Source organism: Canis lupus, chromosome 2, assembly GCF_048164855.1.
Source record: "Canis lupus baileyi chromosome 2, mCanLup2.hap1, whole genome shotgun sequence".
Classification (NCBI taxonomy): Eukaryota; Metazoa; Chordata; class Mammalia; order Carnivora; family Canidae; genus Canis; species Canis lupus.
Genome location: NC_132839.1, coordinates 60,384,179 through 60,393,497, shown reverse-complemented (window position 1 = coordinate 60,393,497; position 9,319 = coordinate 60,384,179). Strand labels below are relative to the sequence as shown.

The 9,319-nt window shown below is 48.9% G+C and overlaps 1 pseudogene; it reads left to right on the top strand.

Moving 5' to 3' along the window:
- Positions 1 to 8,319: 8,319 nt before the first annotated feature.
- On the top strand, positions 8,320 to 8,827 carry LOC140610330 (large ribosomal subunit protein eL18-like; annotated as a pseudogene).
- Positions 8,828 to 9,319: the final 492 nt, after the last annotated feature.

Below are 9,319 nucleotides of genomic sequence, written 5' to 3'. Positions count from 1 at the left end.
TGTGCTGGGTTTGACTCCATGCCAGGCAGAGGTGGGGCCTGCCTTCTTGGAGCTCAGTCTAAGAAGGGAGGGAGAGGATGAGAGGGTGTGGGAAAGCCAGGGTGGTCTGGAACAAAGGAGAGGCCAGTAAAGGAAGCTTGGGAGTCTAGCTGCCAAGGGCTTCCAAACCTGGACTTCACAAACCAGTGAAATCTCCCTCCAAATAGGAGGGATTTGTGGACTGATCAACATGTTACATTGGTAACCTAGCTGTCATCTACACTCATCATTTTGTGAAAGAATTTATGAACAGTGAAAAATAAAAATAGTAACAATGTTATGTCAGATATTCTCAGAGACAAACACAGCTGGCAATGTCATAGCTGTACACACACAAACACACACATGGGGTTTACTGACCTTATTTTTCTCATTTTTGCCATAGACCAGATTTTCTGAACCATAAAGTGAAATCAGAAGGCTTCTTAGGGGACAAAGTATTTAAACTGAGCAGGAATTAACTAGGATTAGTAGTGTTTAGAGGTGGTAGGGGAAGATTACAGATTGGAGAATGAAAGTATCTTGGTTACTTTGTTTCCTTATCAAAACAGCTCCCTAGCCTTCAGATTATTTTGATAAATCCTGGAAGGTTTGACTAACTCCAACCTCAGGGCCTTTGCACTTGCCCAATCCCCTCTTCCCATATTTTTGCGTAGCTGGCTCCTTCTTGTTCAGGGCTCAGCTATAATGTCATATGTTCAGAGACACCTTCCCTGATCCCCAACTTAGAATGGCCTACTTCCCAGTCATGAGGCAACCCCCTGTCTTGGTTTTTTACTCATCATTCTTATCAGCAGATGAAATTATCTTGGTTGTATGTTTGTATAGTCATTAAACTCAGCTTCCCCCCAAACCAAGACCTGCATGCATCCCAGGAGAGCAGTCATCTTGTCCGTGGCGTTCACCAACCCGTCATGAGACCTGCCGATTTGTGGGCAAACGACTGGATGGCCATCTGTAATGTAGTCCGTTTGGCTACAAGGAGAGAAAACAACCCTGCTTGCTCACATGAGCAATTGAAAACAGTGTCTCAAACACGAACCCTTCACTCTTTAGAGTACCACCCTGCCGGCGACCTTTAAAGCTCCTGAGTGGTGATCAGCAGAGTTCAACCCAGAATAACAGTAGTTCCTCCTCAGCTCCTGAGGGCTATGATCTGCTGGGAACCAAAGGAGGCCAGAGGACTCTGGTGTGAAGGCACAACTGGTGTGGAAGCAGAGGAGTCCCACTTGGTGTAAGCTCCGATCATTGATTTCAGGTCTCCAGCCCCAGGACCATCTGCTGCGGCTCTTTGACCCCTGCATGAGGGTGAGGTCGTGAGAGGGAGCATATGACAACTCCTAGTGCCTCTGGCCCAAATGTTCTGGATGCCAGCAAGGATTCAGGCTGATGCCAGCTGGGGCAGTGGTTTTGTAACCACATCCATGGGTCCAGGATGCTTTGTGATGCTGCACAGCACAGGCTGGCAGAAAGCAGGAGCAAGGCTTCCTCAGCTCTCTGACCTTGGCTTTGCTCATAACCTCCCTCTCTGGAGCTCAGTTTCCCCTTCTGCACAGCAAAGGGTTTAGGCAGGAAGATTTCAAAAGCATCCTCCCACTTTGTTTTTTTCCTCTGAACTTTGGAAACAAAATTTCAATGAAGCCAACTCTGATAAAAGAGGGAGGCTATGTGTGGGGGGGTGTGGGGCAGGAGGTATACAGGAAATCTCTGTACTTTCTCCTCAGTTTTGCTGTGAACCTAAAATTGCTTTTAAAAAGTCTAATTTTATTTTACTTTTTTTTTAAAAGATTTTTTATTTATTCATTTGAAAGAGAGAGTGAGCACGAGAGTAGGAGCAAGGGAAAGGATCAGAGGGAGGAGGAGAGAGGGAGCCTGATGTGGGGCTCAATCCCATGACTCTGAGACCATGACCTGAGCAGAAAGCAGACCCTGAACTGACTGAGACACCTAGGTGCCCCTCAAAAAGTCTGTTGTTAAAAATAAAAGAAAATGTACAAATCTCAGCTGTCACCCAACACCCACGATACCTGCTCCTGGTTACTGACCCCATCTGCGGGCCAGGTGCTCTACGCACATTGTTCCTACCCCGAGGATAGCTGGTAGATAGTCGGCAGGGGGAGGTGATTGCCATTTGCAGTTAGAGACTTGGAGGACTCTGGACAGGTTAGTGGCTTACCCCTGGACAGGCTGCTACTTAAGTGGCAGGTTAGGTGGCTTGCCCCTGGCCACGCTGTGACTTAAATGGCAGGTTAGGTGGCTTGCCCCTGGCCACACTGTGACTTAAGTGGCAGGTTAGGTGGCTTGCCCCAGGCCACGCTGCTACTAAGTGGCAAGCACCCTGATTTGATTGTAGCCCTCTTCTTGCTACTATGCAACATGTTTCCATTAAAGTCCTGCCTGAGTCCAGATTTAAAAGAAGGATGCCCAGATAAGAACCCAAAACAGAGAACCTCCCCAGTGCCTCCCCTCATTGAGGACTCTAACTGGTCACCTCAGCTCAGAAGCTCGGTCAAGGCCATCAATGAACACCCTCCTTCTTGGCCTATTCTCTTAATTTCCCCAGGCCCTCAGCCCCTCCTGACGCCTCTCTCTCCTCTCAGCGGCCCTGCGTTCCCTTCAGGAGTGGCCAATCCCATTCCAGCATCTGAAGAGTTGAGGTCAAGGAGCGCCTGGCCAGCTCAGTTGGAGGAGTGTGTGACTCTTGATCTCAGAATCGTGAGTTCAAGCCCTGTGTTGGGTGTAGAGAATGGTTAAATAAATAAAACTCAAAAAAAATTTTTTTAAATAAAGAGTTGAGGTCAAGCCTCTGACACAGCCTCACAGTATGACCTTGAGGAACTCACTGACCTTCACAGGGCTTCCATTTCCTAGTATATGAAATGATGGAGGGATGATGTCCCTGTCCTGCTCCTCTGTCAGTTATGTTAAGAGCCAAACAAAATTAGAGGTATGGTGTCCTCTGTAGACTCAAAGATGCCGTGTAAATGCCCAGTCTCGTTATCTTTTCTCAAGCTTGTTTCAAGGGCTTATCACTTTATCCTCACTCTTGCCTCTCACCCCAAATCAAAGAAAAGTCAACAAGGTCACCAGCCACCATCCAATCTACATACAGGTAGGGTGGCGGGTTGGCTAAGCACCCAGGCTGGGCCACTGGGCTGAACCCAGGCTTTACCACTTAGCTTACTGACAGAGGTAAGCTCTTTTACCTCTTGGTTTCTTCGTCTGTAAAATGGGCATAATATAACACTATCTACCTCAGAGAGCTGTAGTGAGGGAATAAGTAAATCCACATAGGGGATCAGATCTGTCTCTGGTACACAGCAAACATGCAACAAACACCAGCCTTTTGTTGGCTTGGCTTGGCTACTGCCCTGCTCCTAAACCCTTCTCTGGTTCCCTCTTCCTCCACCCCTTGTCACTCCACTGCTTCACCCCTGCCACTCAGCATACTCCTGGGTGCTTCTATCCACTCTGCAGCCTGAACTCACTCTCCTCACTCTGACCTTTTTCCTAGGCCCCAGATCCACCTCCTGCACATGTTCACCTTGCTGGTGAAGTCTCTACTGTCCACAGCTACCTCGTGGCCTTCCCCATATAATCCACACCCCCTCGCCCAGTCCCGTATTATAGCTTTGCCCTCTCCCCACTGCTGAGCTAGAGTCTGCATGCACTGCCCTATTGAACCTGAACTTGCAGTTGGGCTAGGTGCAAGTCCAGCAGCTGTGCAACCTTGGACAAATTACTTCCTCTCTCGGAGCTGGCTTCAATATCCCTAAAATAGAAACAACCAGAGCACCCTCGAGTAGCAAACAGTAATCTCTGGATTTAGTCACCCAGGATATGAAGCCCGTTCTGACGTTTAGGGAAACCTCCCACCTTACAAGTCCAAGTGGGAAGCAAGGCCAAAGTTTAGCTACAAGAGCCCAAGGCAGGATATTGACCACACCTTGTTCCCAATCTCCCCGCTTCCGCCCTGATCGCTTGTCCTTATGGACAACAGGAAGCAATTCATGAGGCTTCCTCTGCACTGGTTTGCTCTTCCACGCCCAAGAGGACTGTGTGTCTGGGCGATTGGCATGTAAAGCACTTGGAGGTGATTTTTAATCAAGATATTCAACTGTGGGAGATCCCTGGGTGGCTCAGCGGTTTGGCACCTGCCTTAGGCCCAGGGCGTGATCCTGGAGTCCCGGGATTGAGTCCTACATTGGGCTCCCTGCATGGAGCCTGCTTCTCCCTCTGCCTGTGTCTCTCCCTCTCTCTCATGAATAAATAAATAAATAATATTTTTAAAAAAAGATATTAAACTGTGAACATCACCTACCAGCAGCTTGTCGGCAGCCAGGCCTTTTGTTGGGGAGGAAGTTCCAGCCAGGTTCCACCCTGGAGTGGGTGATCTGGAAGGCTGTCATCCCCTCTTCTCCATCAGAAAGGCCTCCCCGGTTGACATACCAAGACAAGGGCCTGAGAAGTAATGGGAGGGAATGCCATGCAGAGAAGCAGGTCCCACCACTGGGAAACCTGGGGTGGCCCCAGATCCTCTCCGTTTACCCCCACAGCTAGTCTGGACAAGTTCTTGTACCTTGCTTCCCAGTGTATGGCATGGGGTGGGTCCCAGCCAGGCAAGGACTACAGGAAACTGGCCTTTTCTTCCCACCACTGAGTGCCATGGGGCTCTTACAAGAACACTAATGTGTTCTAGTCACAATTCACAAGCACTCATGGGCTAGCTCTGTGCTGCATGTTGAGGACCACGGTGAATTGGACACAGAGACTTTGAGAACCACACTGACTCCTAGGGACTACACATCCACAAACAGAGAAACATCTGAGAGCGCAAAAAAGAAGGAAGGCACACCAGCCTGACGTTTGTTGAGTATCTACTGGATCCGTTTCCTAAGGGCTTCTGTAAAAAGTCCCCCAATCTAGCTGGCTTATACACTGGAAATCTGTTGACTCACAGCAGTGGAAGCTGGAAGTCTGAAATCAAGGTGTCTGCAGGGGATGCTCCTTCTGGAGCCTCTAGAGACTTCTCCCTTGCCTCTTGCAACCTCCACCGTTGGCGACCATCCCCGGCATTCCATGACTTGCCGATGTATAACTCCAATCTCTGCTTACATTGGCACAGGGCATCTCTCTCCCATTTCTCTCTTATAAGCATGCTAGTCATATTGGATTGGGGTCCACCATACTCTAGGATGACCTCATCTTAATTAATAGGGTCTGCGAAGACCCTATTTCCCAAAAAGTTCACCGAGGTGCTGGGACTTAGGATGACAATGTATTTTTTTTCTGGGGGGACACAGTTTAACCCCTAACACCTGCTATGTTCTTGGCCTTGCCTATTACACACACTACCTCCCTTAACCATCCCCAGGGGCTAGTGTTGTCTTACCGGTTGGGAAACTCAGACTCAGAGAACCAAAGTAATCCTCACAAGTCTGTGGTTCAGTTGCTGCTACAATGAGGACCCCAAGCTTTCAACCCCACATCCAGTTCTCCTTCCTTCTCTTCTTCTATCTATGCAACCACCAAACCTCTTCTGAGTGCCACGTGATAGGCCCTGTGCCAGACTCTTTTTAGGCCCTGGTAAATAAAGCCAGCATGGCTGCATGGAACCCACAATCTAAACTATAAAATGTTTAAGTATACCATTACTAACTGTGATAAAAGTCACAAGAAACAGCAAACAGGACTATCTACTTAGCTCTAGCTGCTTGAGCTTAGTCAGCAAAAGGCTTCGATGCAGAAGTGATATTCAGATTATCTTAAAGAATGGGGGGGATCCCTGGGTGGCTCAGCGGTTTAGCGCCTGCCTTTGGCCCAGGGCACAATCCTGGAGTCCCAGGATCAAGTCCCACATTGGGCTCCCAGCATGGAGCCTGCTTCTCCCTCTGCCTGTGTCTCTGCCTCTCTCTCTCTCTCTCTCTGTCTATCACAAATAAATAGATCTTTAAAAAAAAAAAAAGAACGGGAAGAACTAGGTTCTTTATGGTCAGGAGGGCAGGGGAGGCCCAGGGGAGAGTTCCAGTTGGAGGAGTAGTGCATACAAAGTTCTTGAGGCAGGAAAGGTCATCGAGCACTGAGAAACCAAGAGCAGTCTGGGCAGGGCTAAAGGATTGCAGATGACAGATGACTTTGGAGAAGTGGAGGGTGGGGTGGGGTCTGTGTGTGTGTGTGTGTGTGTGTGTGTATGTGTAGGAGTGTGAAGAGGGTGCAAATCAGGCCAGGCCTTGGAGGCTATGGCATGGACTTTGGAACTGATTCATAGTGCAGATGGGAAATGTGGATCTATGGCAAATATGCTATGGGGCAATTCATGTACCTACTCAGCAAGTTTGGATAGAACCCATGGGACGTGCTTCTTGCTCTGGTCAGTTCGAGCCTGAGGAAGACTAGTGCCAGGTCAGATCTTAGTTGGAAAATGTCCACGAGGCAAGGCCATCATTCATGAGTTAGCGTGTGACTGAGGAGCAATGAATGGGGAGGAGTTGGGATTCTAAAATCTTGCTTGCAGGGTGACCTCGAGCAAATTGTGCCCCTGCCTGGGGCTCCTGCTTCATTCCTTGCAAAGCTATTGGTGCTGTGTGCACTCTCAGAAGCTCTGAAGTAGAGAGCAAGAGGACGATCCCTGTGGGGACCCTCTGCCCTTGACTTCAGACCCATGTAAAGTTTATATAGTATCAAGAGCCAGACTCTGGCTAAAGTTGTCTGACTTTGGGTGGCCACTGAACTTGTTTCCTCATCTATAAAAAGGTATTAATATATATGCCTTGCACAGAGAATGAGCATTTAGAACTCTTGCTACACCTGGAATTGCCTACCAGGAAGGTCAAACATTTGTATTGTTAGCAGTGAATGCTCTTATTGAGCACCTACTATGTGCACCTGTGCTAAGAACTTTGACCTATGGGGTGCCTGGGTGGCTCAGTCAGTTGAGTGTCTGCCTTCGGCTTAGGTCATGATCCTAGAGCCCTGGGATCGAGTCCCACATCAGACTCCCAACAGGGAGCCTCCTATTCCCTCTGCCTATGTCTCTGCCTCTCTCTGTGTCTCTTATGACTAAATAAAATATTTAAAAAAAAGAACTTTCATTTGTCACTTGTATTGTTTTATTTCCACTTCACCCACCACCCTACAATTTCCCATTTTACAGGTGAGGACGCTGAGACCCAGAGAGCAAGTAACTTGTCCAAGGTCACTAGCCAGGTCACCTCTCCTCTTCTAGTGCTCTTTCCACTTCCAGCAGCTAGAGGTACCCAGAGATGGGATGGAAGCTCTCAGGAGCAATTTACCAGTGGAGTGTTTGCACATAGCCTAATCACTGAGCTGAGATCCTATAGGAGATACTGAACCAGCTGGTATGGACAGGATGATATCCCAGGAGCCCTCCAACCCTGCAAGTCTGGAACAGGTGGCTAAAGAGTGCATTTACTAAACCACACCCTGGGGAGGAGGCAGGGAGGGCGGTAGTCACAGGTGGAGTCAGGGGGCCTGAGGCCCAATCACTTTGAGATTTACCCCAGGGGCCTGGAAATTCCTAATACCAGTTAGGTCATTATTGAGTCTCCTGGCTGCACTTGGTCACTCTCAAGGCCACTGCAAAGACTGGATAAAAAGGGTAGCAGGTGGGGCTCCCTGGGTGGCTCAGTGGTTTAGCGCCTGCCTTTGGACCAGGGCATGATCCTGGAGTCCTGGGATTGAGTCCCGCATCGGGCTCCCTGCACGGAGCCTGCCTCTCCCTCTGCCTCTGTCTCTCTCTGTGTGTCTCTCATGAATAAATAAATAAAATATTAAAAAAAAAAAAAAAGGGTAGCAGGTGGATACCATTGCCAGGTCATGCTTGCATGAATACGTACTGATACTTCACCACCTCAGTCCAACCCAAGTTACATTTGCCTTAACTGAATTCAGAGGACTGACTCCTCTGCTGGTCAGTGGCATAGCCTTTGAGCAAAATTCCTCCTCCATTCTGAGCCTTAACTTCCTTATCCGTAAAGTGCATATGAGGATAATAGTATCCACCTCCTAGGTTGTCGTGAGTTTGGAGGGAGATAAGCAATCTATGTAACATGCTTGTTCACTGGCACAAAATCTGAGCCAGAGGAGATAATGTTGATGATGATCATCAGGAAGGCTGGTATCATTTCCTGAGACTTGCAGAAGGCTTTGTTGGGCTATTACAGACTTTGCCTAGAGAAAGAACCAGTGGCTTCTATGGTGAATGGATTCAAAAAGGAGCTGAGAGATCTTTCCAGACCTGGCTGAGCAGGAAGAGCCATCATGGGAGCCGACACTGGCTACTAGGAGGACAGAAAGGTTAGGTGCAAGGAGCCCAAGAGCCAGGACACCTGAGACTGTTGGTCAAGCTCTACAGGTTTCGGGCTAGACAAACTGACTCCACATTTAACCAAGTTGTGTTGAAGAGGGTGTCCATGAGTCGCACCAATGGTGGCCTCTGGCCCTTTCCCCATGATAAGGAAGATGAAGCTTCCTGGCCAAGAGGACAAACGGCTGTAGTTGTAGGGACTATAACCAATGATGTGTGTGTCTGAAAGTTGTTCAAATGGAAGGCGTGCACACTGCGAGTAGGTGGCCGTCCCAGAGCCACATCCTCAAAACTGGGGGCAAGATTCTGGCCTTTGACCAGTTGGCCCTGGACTCTCCCAAGGGCTGTGGCACCGTCTCAATCTTTGGTCCATGCAAGGGCTGAGACATATGCGGGCATTTCAGCAAGACCTCAGGAAGCCTGCACAGTCACATCCAATCCCACGAGAGACGGAAGGGCTAGAAGTTGAAATGCACCAGAGGCCACCTAGCCAGGTAGCCCCAGATCCTGACTTGTTAAATTAAGAGGATTTGGGATGCAAATTAAATTAAAAAAAAAAAAAGGAGCTGAGTTGTTCTAAAGAGGAAGGAGGGCAGCATTTACTGGGCGTGTGCTGTGTATAACTTCCCCTTCTGTTTTCCCACCAGAACTTCCGGAAAGCATGTGAGCTTGACAATGCTTTTGGAATCTGATGTGACTTTGGGGGGCATGCAGCATGGGTCTCCACCCCCACCTCCCTAGGCTATCCGCATCTTGGTGACTAGAGCAGTCCGATTATGGACCACATCAGGTCATGTCACCCCACTACCCTAAACCCTCTAGTGAGGCCAGTCCTTTTCCCACCAGGCCCTAGCACCAAGCTCCTTCTGACCTGCTCTCACAGAACCGCCCCCCGCAAGCCCGCTGCAGTAGCCAGGTTGGTTTTTGCTGTTCCCCAATTCTTCCCCGTTGCTC